The sequence below is a fragment of the Hyla sarda genome, chromosome 6 (assembly GCF_029499605.1).
Source record: "Hyla sarda isolate aHylSar1 chromosome 6, aHylSar1.hap1, whole genome shotgun sequence".
In the NCBI taxonomy this organism is placed as follows: domain Eukaryota; kingdom Metazoa; phylum Chordata; class Amphibia; order Anura; family Hylidae; genus Hyla; species Hyla sarda.
In genome coordinates this window covers 272,321,341-272,336,751 of record NC_079194.1, presented here as the reverse complement: position 1 = coordinate 272,336,751, position 15,411 = coordinate 272,321,341, and the positions used below count along the sequence as shown (strand labels likewise).

The following is a 15,411-nucleotide window of genomic DNA, read 5'->3' as shown; positions in this document are numbered from 1 at the left end:
GTTATACAGTTCTACTTAGTATGCCATATACAACAAAATGTAATCATAAAAAGAATTTTGTACTAATGAGGTTGGTTTCACTGGGGATTGAACCCAGGACCTTCTGCGTGTAAAGCAGACGTGATATCCACTTCACTATGAAACCGTGACAGACATAGAAATTAGCGATAACCATGAGCAAGTAGGTTATGCAATTCGACTTAGTATGCCATATACAACAAAATGTAATCATAAACTCTTAAAAAGAATTTTGTATAAACGAGTTTGGTTTCACTGGGGATTGAACCCAGGACCTTGAGCTCCGAAACGTGTTTTTGCTTCTTCTATATATAATTTGGTATCAATCCTATTGATGATTTGCTATTACTTATGAGTCTTGTCTGCTCCTTAGAAACAAATGAATCAAGTGCACCATTATTTCCTTTATACTTTTCAGACAATTGACGGGTTCCTGCCTAGGATAACAGGTACAGCACTGACAGGATGCAGTTCTGCTCCCTGAACTACCCCTAAAGGGGTGATATGCATGAACCCAAGGGGGAAACCAGGTGAGAGTCCGAGTGCCTTTTCTAGATATAATTTTGTGCCTAAAGGGGTGATATGCATGAACCCAAGGGGGAAACCAGGTGAGAGTCCACTGCTTATTTTTGACTTTCATCCACAGAGTTACACGAGGCGCTGTTATCCTGCCTTTTTGTCTTCTCCTTTTATTGACTTCTGAGTGTAAAGTAGACATGATAACCACTATACTATGAAACCTTGACTGTGGCAGAACTTGACAATATACATTGAAATTCAATCGATGATCCAGCAAAAAGTAAAAAATAGACTGGTTTCACAAAAGGGAGAACACAACGAAATCAATGTGTAAAGCAGACCTTATGACCATAACGTTATGAAAACTTGGATTTTTTTTAAATTGTAAACAATAATATCATGACACAATCCTTTGTATTCCCTATTTAATAAGATTTAAGCCTTGACTCTTTAAAAGCTTAGAATGGATTTAATTAGCGATAACTATGAGCAAGTAGGTTATGCAGTTCGACTCAGTTTGCCATATACAACAAAATCTTATCATAATCTCTTAAAAATTATTTTGTATAAACCAGTTTGGTTTCACTGGGGAACGAACCCAGGACATTCTGCATGTAAAACAGACGTGATAACCACTACACTATGAAACCCCGACAGACACAGCAATTAGCGATAACTATGAGCAAGTAGGTTATGCAGTTCGACTTAGTATGCCATATACAACAAAATGTAATCATAAACTAAGTTGAACTGCATAACCTACTTGTTGATAGTTATCACCAATTTCTGTATCTGTTGTGGTTTCATAGTGTAGTGGTTATCATGTCTGCTTTACACGCAGAAGGTCCTGGGTTCAATCCCCAGTGAAACCAACCATGTCAATACAAAATATTTTTTAAGAGTTTATGATTACATTTTGTTGTTTGAGGCATACTAAGTAGAACTGCATAACCTACTTGTTCATAGTTATCACTAATTTCTTTGTCTGTCACGGTTTCATAGTGTAGTGGTTATCACGTCTGCTTTAAAAAGAATTTTGTATTAACGAGGTTGGATTCACTGGAGATTGAACCCAGGACCTTGAGCTCCGAAACGTGTTTTTGCCTTTTCTATGTATAATTTGGTATCAATCCTATTGATGATTTGCTATTACTTATGAGTCTTGTCTGCTCCTTTGAAACAAATGAATCAAGTGCACCATTATTTCCTTTATACTTTTTAGACGATTGATGGGTTCCTGCCTAGGATAACAGGTACAGCACTGACACGATGCAGTTCTGCTCCCTGAACTACCCCTAAAGGGGTGACATGCATGAACCCAAGGGGGAAACCAGGTGAGAGTCCACTGCTTATTGCTTTTAAGTGTCTGACTTTCATCCACAGAGTTACACGAGGCGCTGTCATCCTGACATTTTGTGCCTAAAGGGATGATATGCATGAAGCCAAGGGGGAAACCAGGTGAGAGTCCACTGCTTATTGCTTTTAAGTGTCTGACTTTCAACCACAGAGTTACACGAGGCGCTGTTATCCTGCCTTTTTGTCTTCTCCTTTTATTAGCTTCTGAGTGTAAAGCAGACATGATAACCACAATACTATGAAACCTTGACTGTGGCAGAACTTGACAATATACATTGAAATTCAATCGATGATCCAGCGAAAAGTAAAAAAATAGACTGGTTTCACAAAAGGGAGAACACAACGAAATCAATGTGTAAAGCAGACCTTATGACCATAACGCTATGAAAACTTGGATTTTTTTTTAATTGTAGACAATAATATCATGACACAAGCCTTTGTATTCCCTATTTAATAAGATCTAAGCCTTGACTCTTTAAAAGCTTAGAATGGGTTGGTTTCACTGGGGATTGAACCCAGGACCTTCTGCGTGTAAAGCAGACGTGACAGCCACTACACTATGAAACCGCGACAGACATAGAAATTAGCGATAACTATGAACAAGTAGGTTATGCAGTTCTACTTAGTATGCCATATACAACAAAATGTAATCATAAAAAGAATTTTGTACTAAAAGGTTGGTTTTACTGGGGATTGAACCCAGGACCCTCTGCGTGCAAAGCAGCCATGATAACCACTACACTATGAAACCGTGACAGACACAAAATTAGCGATAACTATGAGCAAGTAGGTTATGCTGTATGACTTAGTATGCCATATACAACAAAATGTAATCATAAAAATAATTTTGTATTAACGAGGTTGGTTTCACTGGGGATTGAACCCAGGACCTTCTGCGTGTAAAGCAGACGTGATAGCCACTACACTATGAAACCGCGACAGACATAGAAATTAGCGATAACTATGAACAAGTAGGTTATGCAGTTCTACTTAGTATGCCATAGACAACAAATTGTAATCATAAAAAGAATTTTGCACTAACGAGGTTGGTTTCACTGGGGATTGAACCCAGGACCCTCTGCGTGCAAAGCAGACATGATAACCACTACACTATGAAACCGTGACAGACACAAAATTAGCGATAACTATGAGCAAGTAGGTTATGCTGTATGACTTAGTATGCCATATACAACAAAATGTAATCATAAAAATAATTTTGTATTAACGAGGTTGGTTTCACTGGGGATTGAACCCAGGACCTTCTGCGTGTAAAGCAGACGTGATAACCACTACACTATGAAACCGTGACAGACACAGAAATTAGCGATAACCATGAGCAAGTAGGTTATGCAATTCGACTTAGTATGCCATATACAACAAAATGTAATCATAAACTCTTAAAAATAATTTTGTATAAACGAGTTTGGTTTCACTGGGGATTGAACCCAGGACCTTGAGCTCCGAAACGTGTTTTTGCTTCTTCTATATATAATTTGGTATCAATCCTATTGATGATTTGCTATTACTTATGAGTCTTGTCTGCTCCTTAGAAACAAATGAATCAAGTGCACCATTATTTCCTTTATACTTTTCAGACAATTGACGGGTTCCTGCCTAGGATAACAGGTACAGCACTGACAGGATGCAGTTCTGCTCCCTGAACTACCCCTAAAGGGGTGATATGCATGAACCCAAGGGGGAAACCAGGTGAGAGTCCGAGTGCCTTTTCTAGATATAATTTTGTGCCTAAAGGGGTGATATGCATGAACCCAAGGGGGAAACCAGGTGAGAGTCCACTGCTTATTTTTGACTTTCATCCACAGAGTTACACGAGGCGCTGTTATCCTGCCTTTTTGTCTTCTCCTTTTATTGACTTCTGAGTGTAAAGTAGACATGATAACCACTATACTATGAAACCTTGACTGTGGCAGAACTTGACAATATACATTGAAATTCAATCGATGATCCAGCAAAAAGTAAAAAATAGACTGGTTTCACAAAAGGGAGAACACAACGAACTCAATGTGTAAAGCAGACCTTATGACCATAACGTTATGAAAACTTGGATTTTTTTTAAATAGTAAACAATAATATCATGACACAATCCTTTGTATTCCCTATTTAATAAGATTTAAGCCTTGACTCTTTAAAAGCTTAGAATGGATTTAATTAGCGATAACTATGAGCAAGTAGGTTATGCAGTTCGACTCAGTTTGCCATATACAACAAAATCTTATCATAATCTCTTAAAAATTATTTTGTATAAACCAGTTTGGTTTCACTGGGGAACGAACCCAGGACATTCTGCATGTAAAACAGACGTGATAACCACTACACTATGAAACCGCGACAGACACAGCAATTAGCGATAACTATGAGCAAGTAGGTTATGCAGTTCGACTTAGTATGCCATATACAACAAAATGTAATCATAAACTAAGTTGAACTGCATAACCTACTTGTTGATAGTTATCACCAATTTCTGTATCTGTTATGGTTTCATAAAGTAGTGGTTATCACGTCTGCTTTACACGCAGAAGGTCCTGGGTTCAATCCCCAGTGAAACCAACCTCGTTAATACAAAATATTTTTTAAGAGTTTATGATTACATTTTGTTGTTTGAGGCATACTAAGTAGAACTGCATAACCTACTTGTTCATAGTTATCACTAATTTCTGTGTCTGTCACGGTTTCATAGTGTAGTGGTTATCACGTCTGCTTTAAAAAGAATTTTGTATTAACGAGGTTGGATTCACTGGAGATTGAACCCAGGACCTTGAGCTCCGAAACGTGTTTTTGCCTTTTCTATATATAATTTGGTATCAATCCTATTGATGATTTGCAATTACTTATGAGTCTTGTCTGCTCCTTTGAAACAAATGAATCAAGTGCACCATTATTTCCTTTATACTTTTTAGACGATTGATGGGTTCCTGCCTAGGATAACAGGTACAGCACTGACACGATGCAGTTCTGCTCCCTGAACTACCCCTAAAGGGGTGACATGCATGAACCCAAGGGGGAAACCAGGTGAGAGTCCACTGCTTATTGCTTTTAAGTGTCTGACTTTCATCCACAGAGTTACACGAGGCGCTGTCATCCTGAAATTTTGTGCCTAAAGGGATGATATGCATGAAGCCAAGGGGGAAACCAGGTGAGAGTCCACTGCTTATTGCTTTTAAGTGTCTGACTTTCAACCACAGAGTTACACGAGGCGCTGTTATCCTGCCTTTTTGTCTTCTCCTTTTATTAGCTTCTGAGTGTAAAGCAGACATGATAACCACAATACTATGAAACCTTGACTGTGGCAGAACTTGACAATATACATTGAAATTAAATCGATGATCCAGCGAAAAGTAAAAAAATAGACTGGTTTCACAAAAGGGAGAACACAACGAAATCAATGTGTAAAGCAGACCTTATGACCATAACGCTATGAAAACTTGGATTTTTTTTTTAATTGTAGACAATAATATCATGACACAAGCCTTTGTATTCCCTATTTAATAACATCTAAGCCTTGACTCTTTAAAAGCTTAGAATGGGTTGGTTTCACTGGGGATTGAACCCAGGACCTTCTGCGTATAAAGCAGATGTGATAGCCACTACACTATGAAACCGCAACAGACATAGAAATTAGCGATAACTATGAACAAGTAGGTTATGCAGTTCTACGTAGTATGCCATATACAACAAATTGTAATCATAAAAAGAATTTTGTACTAACGAGGTTGGTTTCACTGGGGATTGAACCCAGGACCCTCTGCGTGCAAAGCAGACATGATAACCACTACACTATGAAACCGTGACAGACACAAAATTAGCGATAACTATGAGCAAGTAGGTTATGCTGTATGACTCAGTATGCCATATACAACAAAATGTAATCATAAAAATAATTTTGTATTAACGAGGTTGGTTTTACTGGGGATTGAACCCAGGACCTTCTGCGTGTAAAGCAGACGTGATAACCACTTCACTATGAAACCGTGACAGACACAGAAATTAGCGATAACCATGAGCAAGTAGGTTATGCAATTCGACTTAGTATGCCATATACAACAAAATGTAATCATAAACTCTTAAAAAGAATTTTGTATAAACGAGTTTGGTTTCACTGGGGATTGAACCCAGGACCTTCAGCTACGAAACGTGTTTTTGCTTCTTCTATATATAATTTGGTATCAATCCTATTGATGATTTGCTATTACTTATGAGTCTTGTCTGCTCCTTAGAAACAAATGAATCAAGTGCACCATTATTTCCTTTATACTTTTCAGACAATTGACGGGTTCCTGCCTAGGATAACAGGTACAGCTTTGACAGGATGCAGTTCTGCTCCCTGAACTACCCCTAAAGGGGTGATATGCATGAACCCAAGGGGGAAACCAGGTGAGAGTCCGAGTGCCTTTTCTAGATATAATTTTGTGCCTAAAGGGGTGATATGCATGAACCCAAGGGGGAAACCAGGTGAGAGTCCACTGCTTATTTTTGACTTTCATCCACAGAGTTACACGAGGCGCTGTTATCCTGCCTTTTTGTCTTCTCCTTTTATTGACTTCTGAGTGTAAAGTAGACATGATAACCACTATACTATGAAACCTTGACTGTGGCAGAACTTGACAATATACATTGAAATTCAATCGATGATCCAGCAAAAAGTAAAAAATAGACTGGTTTCACAAAAGGGAGAACACAACGAAATCAATGTGTAAAGCAGACCTTATGACCATAACGTTATGAAAACTTGGAATTTTTTTTAAATTGTAAACAATAATATCATGACACAATCCTTTGTATTCCCTATTTAATAAGATTTAAGCCTTGACTCTTTAAAAGCTTAGAATGGATTTAATTAGCGATAACTATGAGCAAGTAGGTTATGCAGTTCGACTCAGTTTGCCATATACAACAAAATCTTATCATAATCTCTTAAAAATTATTTTGTATAAACCAGTTTGGTTTCACTGGGGAACGAACCCAGGACATTCTGCATGTAAAACAGACGTGATAACCACTACACTATGAAACCGCGACAGACACAGAAATTAGCGATAACTATGAGCAAGTAGGTTATGCAGTTCGACTTAGTATGCCATATACAACAAAATGTAATCATAAACTAAGTTGAACTGCATAACCTACTTGTTGATAGTTATCACCAATTTCTGTCGTGGTTTCATAGTGTAGTGGTTATCACGTCTGCTTTACACGCAGAAGGTCCTGGGTTCAATCCCCAGTGAAACCAACCTCGTTAATACAAAATATTTTTTAGGAGTTTATGATTACATTTTGTTGTTTGAGGCATACTAAGTAGAACTGCATAACCTACTTGTTCATAGTTATCACTAATTTCTGTGTCTGTCACGGTTTCATAGTGTAGTGGTTATCACGTCTGCTTTAAAAAGAATTTTGTATTAACGAGGTTGGATTCACTGGAGATTGAACCCAGGACCTTGAGCTCCGAAACGTGTTTTTGCCTTTTCTATATATAATTTGGTATCAATCCTATTGATGATTTGCTATTGCTTATGAGTCTTGTCTGCTCCTTTGAAACAAATGAATCAAGTGCACCATTATTTCCTTTATACTTTTTAGACGATTGATGGGTTCCTGCCTAGGATAACAGGTACAGCACTGACACGATGCAGTTCTGCTCCCTGAACTACCCCTAAAGGGGTGACATGCATGAACCCAAGGGGGAAACCAGGTGAGAGTCCACTGCTTATTGCTTTTAAGTGTCTGACTTTCATCCACAGAGTTACACGAGGCGCTGTCATCCTGACATTTTGTGCCTAAAGGGATGATATGCATGAAGCCAAGGGGGAAACCAGGTGAGAGTCCACTGCTTATTGCTTTTAAGTGTCTGACTTTCAACCACAGAGTTACACGAGGCGCTGTTATCCTGCCTTTTTGTCTTCTCCTTTTATTAGCTTCTGAGTGTAAAGCAGACATGATAACCACAATACTATGAAACCTTGACTGTGGCAGAACTTGACAATATACATTGAAATTCAATCGATGATCCAGCGAAAAGTAAAAAAATAGACTGGTTTCACAAAAGGGAGAACACAACGAAATCAATGTGTAAAGCAGACCTTATGACCATAACGCTATGAAAACTTGGATTTTTTTTTTAAATTGTAGACAATAATATCATGACACAAGCCTTTGTATTCCCTATTTAATAAGATCTAAGCCTTGACTCTTTAAAAGCTTAGAATGGGTTGGTTTCACTGGGGATTGAACCCAGGACCTTCTGCGTGTAAAGCAGACGTGATTGCCACTACACTATGAAACCGCGACAGACATAGAAATTAGCGATAACTATGAACAAGTAGGTTATGCAGTTCTACTTAGTATGCCATATATAACAAAATGTAATCATAAAAAGAAGTTTGTACTAAGAGGTTGGTTTTACTGGGGATTGAACCCAGGACCCTATGCGTGCAAAGCAGCCATGATAACCACTACACTATGAAACCGTGACAGACACAAAATTGGCGATAACTATGAGCAAGTAGGTTATGCTGTATGACTTAGTATGCCATATACAACAAAATGTAATCATAAAAATGATTTTGTATTAACGAGGTTGGTTTCACTGGGGATTGAACCCAGGACCTTCTGCGTGTAAAGCAGACGTGATAGGCACTACACTATGAAACCGCGACAGACATAGAAATTAGCGATAACTATGAACAATTAGGTTATGCAGTTCTACTTAGTATGCCATATACAACAAAATGTAATCATAAAAAGAATTTTGAACTAATGAGGTTGGTTTCACTGGGGATTGAACCCAGGACCTTGAGCTCCGAAACGTGTTTTTGCTTCTTCTATATATAATTTGGTATCAATCCTATTGATGATTTGCTATTACTTATGAGTCTTGTCTGCTCCTTAGAAACAAATGAATCAAGTGCACCATTATTTCCTTTATACTTTTCAGACAATTGACGGGTTCCTGCCTAGGATAACAGGTACAGCACTGACAGGATGCAGTTCTGCTCCCTGAACTACCCCTAAAGGGGTGATATGCATGAACCCAAGGGGGAAACCAGGTGAGAGTCCGAGTGCCTTTTCTAGATATAATTTTGTGCCTAAAGGGGTGATATGCATGAACCCAAGGGGGAAACCAGGTGAGAGTCCACTGCTTATTTTTGACTTTCATCCACAGAGTTACACGAGGCGCTGTTATCCTGCCTTTTTGTCTTCTCCTTTTATTGACTTCTGAGTGTAAAGTAGACATGATAACCACTATACTATGAAACCTTGACTGTGGTAGAACTTGACAATATACATTGAAATTCAATCGATGATCCAGCAAAAAGTAAAAAATAGACTGGTTTCACAAAAGGGAGAACACAACGAAATCAATGTGTAAAGCAGACCTTATGACCATAACGTTATGAAAACTTGGATTTTTTTTAAATTGTAAACAATAATATCATGACACAATCCTTTGTATTCCCTATTTAATAAGATTTAAGCCTTGACTCTTTAAAAGCTTAGAATGGATTTAATTAGCGATAACTATGAGCAAGTAGGTTATGCAGTTCGACTCAGTTTGCCATATACAACAAAATCTTATCATAATCTCTTAAAAATTATTTTGTATAAACCAGTTTGGTTTCACTGGGGAACGAACCCAGGACATTCTGCATGTAAAACAGACGTGATAACCACTACACTATGAAACCGCGACAGACACAGCAATTAGCGATAACTATGAGCAAGTAGGTTATGCAGTTCGACTTAGTATGCCATATACAACAAAATGTAATCATAAACTAAGTTGAACTGCATAACCTACTTGTTGATAGTTATCACCAATTTCTGTATCTGTCGTGGATTCATAGTGTAGTGGTTATCACGGCTGCTTTACACGCAGAAGGTCCTGGGTTCTATCCCCAGTGAAACCAACCTCGTTAATACAAAATATTTTTTAAGAGTTTATGATTACATTTTGTTGTTTGAGGCATACTAAGTAGAACTGCATAACCTACTTGTTCATAGTTATCACTAATTTCTGTGTCTGTCACGGTTTCATAGTGTAGTGGTTATCACGTCTGCTTTAAAAAAAAATTTGTATTAACGAGGTTGGATTCACTGGAGATTGAACCCAGGACCTTGAGCTCCGAAACGTGTTTTTGCCTTTTCTATATATAATTTGGTATCAATCCTATTGATGATTTGCTATTACTTATGAGTCTTGTCTGCTCCTTTGAAACAAATGAATCAAGTGCACCATTATTTCCTTTATACTTTTTAGACGATTGATGGGTTCCTGCTTAGGATAACAGGTACAGCACTGACACGATGCAGTTCTGCTCCCTGAACTACCCCTAAAGGGGTGACATGCATGAACCCAAGGGGGAAACCAGGTGAGAGTCCACTGCTTATTGCTTTTAAGTGTCTGACTTTCATCCACAGAGTTACACGAGGCGCTGTCATCCTGACATTTTGTGCCTAAAGGGATGATATGCATGAAGCCAAGGGGGAAGCCAAGGGGGAAACCAGGTGAGAGTCCACTGCTTATTGCTTTTAAGTGTCTGACTTTCAACCACAGAGTTACACGAGGCGCTGTTATCCTGCCTTTTTGTCTTCTCCTTTTATTAGCTTCTGAGTGTAAAGCAGACATGATAACCACAATACTATGAAACCTTGACTGTGGCAGAACTTGACAATATACATTGAAATTCAATCGATGATCCAGCGAAAAGTAAAAAAATAGACTGGTTTCACAAAAGGGAGAACACAACGAAATCAATGTGTAAAGCAGACCTTATGACCATAACGCTATGAAAACTTGGATTTTTTTTTTAATTGTAGACAATAATATCATGACACAAGCCTTTGTATTCCCTATTTAATAACATCTAAGCCTTGACTCTTTAAAAGCTTAGAATGGGTTGGTTTCACTGGGGATTGAACCCAGGACCTTCTGCGTATAAAGCAGATGTGATAGCCACTACACTATGAAACCGCAACAGACATAGAAATTAGCGATAACTATGAACAAGTAGGTTATGCAGTTCTACTTAGTATGCCATATACAACAAATTGTAATCATAAAAAGAATTTTGTACTAACGAGGTTGGTTTCACTGGGGATTGAACCCAGGTCCCTCTGCGTGCAAAGCAGACATGATAACCACTACACTATGAAACCGTGACAGACACAAAATTAGCGATAACTATGAGCAAGTAGGTTATGCTGTATGACTCAGTATGCCATATACAACAAAATGTAATCATAAAAATAATTTTGTATTAACGAGGTTAGTTTCACTGGGGATTGAACCCAGGACCTTCTGCGTGTAAAGCAGACGTGATAACCACTTCACTATGAAACCGTGACAGACACAGAAATTAGCGATAACCATGAGCAAGTAGGTTATGCAATTCGACTTAGTATGCCATATACAACAAAATGTAATCATAAACTCTTAAAAAGAATTTTGTATAAACGAGTTTGGTTTCACTGGGGATTGAACCCAGGACCTTGAGCTCCGATACGTGTTTTTGCTTCTTCTATATATAATTTGGTATCAATCCTATTGATGATTTGCTATTACTTATGAGTCTTGTCTGCTCCTTAGAAACAAATGAATCAAGTGCACCATTATTTCCTTTATACTTTTCAGACAATTGACGGGTTCCTGCCTAGGATAACAGGTACAGCTTTGACAGGATGCAGTTCTGCTCCCTGAACTACCCCTAAAGGGGTGATATGCATGAACCCAAGGGGGAAACCAGGTGAGAGTCCAAGTGCCTTTTCTAGATATAATTTTGTGCCTAAAGGGTGATATGCATGAACCCAAGGGGGAAACCAGGTGAGAGTCCACTGCTTATTTTTGACTTTCATCCACAGAGTTACACGAGGCGCTGTTATCCTGCCTTTTTGTCTTCTCCTTTTATTGACTTCTGAGTGTAAAGTAGACATGATAACCACTATACTATGAAACCTTGACTGTGGCAGAACTTGACAATATACATTGAAATTCAATCGATGATCCAGCAAAAAGTAAAAAATAGACTGGTTTCACAAAAGGGAGAACACAACGAAATCAATGTGTAAAGCAGACCTTATGACCATAACGTTATGAAAACTTGGATTTTTTTTAAATTGTAAACAATAATATCATGACACAATCCTTTGTATTCCCTATTTAATAAGATTTAAGCCTTGACTCTTTAAAAGCTTAGAATGGATTTAATTAGCGATAACTATGAGCAAGTAGGTTATGCAGTTCGACTCAGTTTGCCATATACAACAAAATCTTATCATAATCTCTTAAAAATTATTTTGTATAAACCAGTTTGGTTTCACTGGGGAACGAACCCAGGACATTCTGCATGTAAAACAGACGTGATAACCACTACACTATGAAACCGCGACAGACATAGAAATTAGCGATAACTATGAGCAAGTAGGTTATGCAGTTCGACTTAGTATGCCACATACAACAAAATGTAATCATAAACTAAGTTGAACTGCATAACCTACTTGTTGATAGTTATCACCAATTTCTGTCGTGGTTTCATAGTGTAGTGGTTATCACGTCTGCTTTACACGCAGAAGGTCCTGGGTTCAATCCCCAGTGAAACCAACCTCGTTAATACAAAATATTTTTAAGAGTTTATGATTACATTTTGTTGTTTGAGGCATACTAAGTAGAACTGCATAACCTACTTGTTCATAGTTATCACTAATTTCTGTGTCTGTCACGGTTTCATAGTGTAGTGGTTATCACGTCTGCTTTAAAAAGAATTTTGTATTAACGAGGTTGGATTCACTGGAGATTGAACCCAGGACCTTGAGCTCCGAAACGTGTTTTTGCCTTTTCTATATATAATTTGGTATCAATCCTATTGATGATTTGCTATTACTTATGAGTCTTGTCTGCTCCTTTGAAACAAATGAATCAAGTGCACCATTATTTCCTTTATAATTTTTAGACGATTGATGGGTTCCTGCCTAGGATAACAGGTACAGCACTGACACGATGCAGTTCTGCTCCCTGAACTACCCCTAAAGGGGTGACATGCATGAACCCAAGGGGGAAACCAGGTGAGAGTCCACTGCTTATTGCTTTTAAGTGTCTGACTTTCATCCACAGAGTTACACGAGGCGCTGTCATCCTGACATTTTGTGCCTAAAGGGATGATATGCATGAAGCCAAGGGGGAAACCAGGTGAGAGTCCACTGCTTATTGCTTTTAAGTGTCTGACTTTCAACCACAGAGTTACACGAGGCGCTGTTATCCTGCCTTTTTGTCTTCTCCTTTTATTAGCTTCTGAGTGTAAAGCAGACATGATAACCACAATACTATGAAACCTTGACTGTGGCAGAACTTGACAATATACATTGAAATTCAATCGATGATCCAGCGAAAAGTAAAAAAATAGACTGGTTTCACAAAAGGGAGAACACAACGAAATCAATGTGTAAAGCAGACCTTATGACCATAACGCTATGAAAACTTGGATTTTTTTTTTAATTGTAGACAATAATATCATGACACAAGCCTTTGTATTCCCTATTTAATAAGATCTAAGCCTTGACTCTTTAAAAGCTTAGAATGGGTTGGTTTCACTGGGGATTGAACCCAGGACCTTCTGCGTGTAAAGCAGACGTGATAGCCACTACACTATGAAACCGCGACAGACATAGAAATTAGCGATAACTATGAACAAGTAGGTTATGCAGTTCTACTTAGTATGCCATATACAACAAAATGTAATCATAAAAAGAATTTTGTACTAAGAGGTTGGATTTACTGGGGATTGAACCCAGGACCCTCTGCGTGCAAAGCAGCCATGATAACCACTACACTATGAAACCGTGACAGACACAAAATTAGCGATAACTATGAGCAAGTAGGTTATGCTGTATGACTTAGTATGCCATATACAACAAAATGTAATCATAAAAATAATTTTGTATTAACGAGGTTGGTTTCACTGGGGATTGAACCAAGGACCTTCTGCGTGTAAAGCAGACGTGATAGCCACTACACTATGAAACCGCGACAGACATAGAAATTAGCGATAACTATGAACAAGTAGGTTATGCAGTTCTACTTAGTATGCCATATACAACAAAATGTAATCATAAAAAGAATTTTGTACTAATGAGGTTGGTTTCACTGGGGATTGAACCCAGGACCTTCTGCGTGTAAAGCAGACGTGATAACCACTACACTATGAAACCGTGACAGACACAGAAATTAGCGATAACCATGAGCAAGTAGGTTATGCAATTCGACTTAGTATGCCATATACAACAAAATGTAATCATAAACTCTTTAAAAGAATTTTGTATAAACGAGTTTGGTTTCACTGGGGATTGAACCCAGGACCTTGAGCTCCGAAACGTGTTTTTGCTTCTTCTATATATAATTTGGTATCAATCCTATTGATGATTTGCTATTACTTATGAGTCTTGTCTGCTCCTTAGAAACAAATGAATCAAGTGCACCATTATTTCCTTTATACTTTTCAGACAATTGACGGGTTCCTGCCTAGGATAACAGGTACAGCACTGACAGGATGCAGTTCTGCTCCCTGAACTACCCCTAAAGGGGTGATATGCATGAACCCAAGGGGGAAACCAGGTGAGAGTCCGAGTGCCTTTTCTAGATATAATTTTGTGCCTAAAGGGGTGATATGCATGAACCCAAGGGGGAAACCAGGTGAGAGTCCACTGCTTATTTTTGACTTTCATCCACAGAGTTACACGAGGCGCTGTTATCCTGCCTTTTTGTCTTCTCCTTTTATTGACTTCTGAGTGTAAAGTAGACATGATAACCACTATACTATGAAACCTTGACTGTGGCAGAACTTGACAATATACATTGAAATTCAATCGATGATCCAGCAAAAAGTAAAAAATAGACTGGTTTCACAAAAGGGAGAACACAACGAAATCAATGTGTAAAGCAGACCTTATGACCATAACGTTATGAAAACTTGGATTTTTTTTAAATTGTAAACAATAATATCATGACACAATCCTTTGTATTCCCTATTTAATAAGATTTAAGCCTTGACTCTTTAAAAGCTTAGAATGGATTTAATTAGCGATAACTATGAGCAAGTAGGTTATGCAGTTCGACTCAGTTTGCCATATACAACAAAATCTTATCATAATCTCTTAAAAATTATTTTGTATAAACCAGTTTGGTTTCACTGGGGAACGAACCCAGGACATTCTGCATGTAAAACAGACGTGATAACCACTACACTATGAAACCGCGACAGACACAGCAATTAGCGATAACTATGAGCAAGTAGGTTATGCAGTTCGACTTAGTATGCCATATACAACAAAATGTAATCATAAACTAAGTTGAACTGCATAACCTACTTGTTGATAGTTATCACCAATTTCTGTATCTGTTGTGGTTTCATAGTGTAGTGGTTATCACGTCTGCTTTACACGCAGAAGGTCCTGGGTTCAATCCCCAGTGAAACCAACCTCGTTAATACAAAATATTTTTTAAGAGTTTAT

At 38.0% G+C, this 15,411-nt stretch overlaps 31 non-coding genes across 31 annotated transcripts; 6 read left to right on the top strand and 25 right to left on the bottom strand.

Moving 5' to 3' along the window:
* Positions 1-72: 72 nt before the first annotated feature.
* On the bottom strand, positions 73-145 carry TRNAV-UAC (transfer RNA valine (anticodon UAC)). Its single transcript has one exon. It is a non-coding gene; the product is annotated as a tRNA-Val (tRNA).
* A 969-nt stretch (positions 146-1,114) lies between these two features.
* TRNAV-UAC (transfer RNA valine (anticodon UAC)) lies at positions 1,115-1,187 on the bottom strand. Its single transcript has one exon. It is a non-coding gene; the product is annotated as a tRNA-Val (tRNA).
* A 149-nt stretch (positions 1,188-1,336) lies between these two features.
* Positions 1,337-1,409, top strand: TRNAV-UAC (transfer RNA valine (anticodon UAC)). Its single transcript has one exon. It is a non-coding gene; the product is annotated as a tRNA-Val (tRNA).
* A 978-nt stretch (positions 1,410-2,387) lies between these two features.
* Positions 2,388-2,460, bottom strand: TRNAV-UAC (transfer RNA valine (anticodon UAC)). Its single transcript has one exon. It is a non-coding gene; the product is annotated as a tRNA-Val (tRNA).
* Positions 2,461-2,571: 111 nt separating this feature from the next.
* TRNAA-UGC (transfer RNA alanine (anticodon UGC)) lies at positions 2,572-2,644 on the bottom strand. The gene has a single exon. It is a non-coding gene; the product is annotated as a tRNA-Ala (tRNA).
* A 111-nt stretch (positions 2,645-2,755) lies between these two features.
* TRNAV-UAC (transfer RNA valine (anticodon UAC)) lies at positions 2,756-2,828 on the bottom strand. The gene has a single exon. It is a non-coding gene; the product is annotated as a tRNA-Val (tRNA).
* A 112-nt stretch (positions 2,829-2,940) lies between these two features.
* TRNAA-UGC (transfer RNA alanine (anticodon UGC)) lies at positions 2,941-3,013 on the bottom strand. The gene has a single exon. It is a non-coding gene; the product is annotated as a tRNA-Ala (tRNA).
* A 111-nt stretch (positions 3,014-3,124) lies between these two features.
* On the bottom strand, positions 3,125-3,197 carry TRNAV-UAC (transfer RNA valine (anticodon UAC)). The gene has a single exon. It is a non-coding gene; the product is annotated as a tRNA-Val (tRNA).
* A 969-nt stretch (positions 3,198-4,166) lies between these two features.
* On the bottom strand, positions 4,167-4,239 carry TRNAV-UAC (transfer RNA valine (anticodon UAC)). Its single transcript has one exon. It is a non-coding gene; the product is annotated as a tRNA-Val (tRNA).
* Positions 4,240-4,388: 149 nt separating this feature from the next.
* On the top strand, positions 4,389-4,461 carry TRNAV-UAC (transfer RNA valine (anticodon UAC)). Its single transcript has one exon. It is a non-coding gene; the product is annotated as a tRNA-Val (tRNA).
* Positions 4,462-5,440: 979 nt separating this feature from the next.
* Positions 5,441-5,513, bottom strand: TRNAI-UAU (transfer RNA isoleucine (anticodon UAU)). The gene has a single exon. It is a non-coding gene; the product is annotated as a tRNA-Ile (tRNA).
* Positions 5,514-5,625: 112 nt separating this feature from the next.
* TRNAA-UGC (transfer RNA alanine (anticodon UGC)) lies at positions 5,626-5,698 on the bottom strand. The gene has a single exon. It is a non-coding gene; the product is annotated as a tRNA-Ala (tRNA).
* Positions 5,699-5,809: 111 nt separating this feature from the next.
* TRNAV-UAC (transfer RNA valine (anticodon UAC)) lies at positions 5,810-5,882 on the bottom strand. Its single transcript has one exon. It is a non-coding gene; the product is annotated as a tRNA-Val (tRNA).
* Positions 5,883-6,852: 970 nt separating this feature from the next.
* TRNAV-UAC (transfer RNA valine (anticodon UAC)) lies at positions 6,853-6,925 on the bottom strand. Its single transcript has one exon. It is a non-coding gene; the product is annotated as a tRNA-Val (tRNA).
* Positions 6,926-7,068: 143 nt separating this feature from the next.
* On the top strand, positions 7,069-7,141 carry TRNAV-UAC (transfer RNA valine (anticodon UAC)). Its single transcript has one exon. It is a non-coding gene; the product is annotated as a tRNA-Val (tRNA).
* A 980-nt stretch (positions 7,142-8,121) lies between these two features.
* TRNAV-UAC (transfer RNA valine (anticodon UAC)) lies at positions 8,122-8,194 on the bottom strand. Its single transcript has one exon. It is a non-coding gene; the product is annotated as a tRNA-Val (tRNA).
* A 111-nt stretch (positions 8,195-8,305) lies between these two features.
* Positions 8,306-8,378, bottom strand: TRNAA-UGC (transfer RNA alanine (anticodon UGC)). Its single transcript has one exon. It is a non-coding gene; the product is annotated as a tRNA-Ala (tRNA).
* A 111-nt stretch (positions 8,379-8,489) lies between these two features.
* TRNAV-UAC (transfer RNA valine (anticodon UAC)) lies at positions 8,490-8,562 on the bottom strand. The gene has a single exon. It is a non-coding gene; the product is annotated as a tRNA-Val (tRNA).
* Positions 8,563-9,523: 961 nt separating this feature from the next.
* On the bottom strand, positions 9,524-9,596 carry TRNAV-UAC (transfer RNA valine (anticodon UAC)). Its single transcript has one exon. It is a non-coding gene; the product is annotated as a tRNA-Val (tRNA).
* A 149-nt stretch (positions 9,597-9,745) lies between these two features.
* TRNAV-UAC (transfer RNA valine (anticodon UAC)) lies at positions 9,746-9,818 on the top strand. Its single transcript has one exon. It is a non-coding gene; the product is annotated as a tRNA-Val (tRNA).
* Positions 9,819-10,809: 991 nt separating this feature from the next.
* Positions 10,810-10,882, bottom strand: TRNAI-UAU (transfer RNA isoleucine (anticodon UAU)). The gene has a single exon. It is a non-coding gene; the product is annotated as a tRNA-Ile (tRNA).
* Positions 10,883-10,994: 112 nt separating this feature from the next.
* Positions 10,995-11,067, bottom strand: TRNAA-UGC (transfer RNA alanine (anticodon UGC)). The gene has a single exon. It is a non-coding gene; the product is annotated as a tRNA-Ala (tRNA).
* A 111-nt stretch (positions 11,068-11,178) lies between these two features.
* TRNAV-UAC (transfer RNA valine (anticodon UAC)) lies at positions 11,179-11,251 on the bottom strand. The gene has a single exon. It is a non-coding gene; the product is annotated as a tRNA-Val (tRNA).
* A 968-nt stretch (positions 11,252-12,219) lies between these two features.
* Positions 12,220-12,292, bottom strand: TRNAV-UAC (transfer RNA valine (anticodon UAC)). The gene has a single exon. It is a non-coding gene; the product is annotated as a tRNA-Val (tRNA).
* Positions 12,293-12,435: 143 nt separating this feature from the next.
* Positions 12,436-12,508, top strand: TRNAV-UAC (transfer RNA valine (anticodon UAC)). Its single transcript has one exon. It is a non-coding gene; the product is annotated as a tRNA-Val (tRNA).
* Positions 12,509-13,486: 978 nt separating this feature from the next.
* TRNAV-UAC (transfer RNA valine (anticodon UAC)) lies at positions 13,487-13,559 on the bottom strand. Its single transcript has one exon. It is a non-coding gene; the product is annotated as a tRNA-Val (tRNA).
* Positions 13,560-13,670: 111 nt separating this feature from the next.
* On the bottom strand, positions 13,671-13,743 carry TRNAA-UGC (transfer RNA alanine (anticodon UGC)). Its single transcript has one exon. It is a non-coding gene; the product is annotated as a tRNA-Ala (tRNA).
* Positions 13,744-13,854: 111 nt separating this feature from the next.
* On the bottom strand, positions 13,855-13,927 carry TRNAV-UAC (transfer RNA valine (anticodon UAC)). Its single transcript has one exon. It is a non-coding gene; the product is annotated as a tRNA-Val (tRNA).
* A 112-nt stretch (positions 13,928-14,039) lies between these two features.
* On the bottom strand, positions 14,040-14,112 carry TRNAV-UAC (transfer RNA valine (anticodon UAC)). Its single transcript has one exon. It is a non-coding gene; the product is annotated as a tRNA-Val (tRNA).
* A 969-nt stretch (positions 14,113-15,081) lies between these two features.
* TRNAV-UAC (transfer RNA valine (anticodon UAC)) lies at positions 15,082-15,154 on the bottom strand. Its single transcript has one exon. It is a non-coding gene; the product is annotated as a tRNA-Val (tRNA).
* Positions 15,155-15,303: 149 nt separating this feature from the next.
* Positions 15,304-15,376, top strand: TRNAV-UAC (transfer RNA valine (anticodon UAC)). Its single transcript has one exon. It is a non-coding gene; the product is annotated as a tRNA-Val (tRNA).
* The last annotated feature ends 35 nt before the right edge of the window (positions 15,377-15,411 follow it).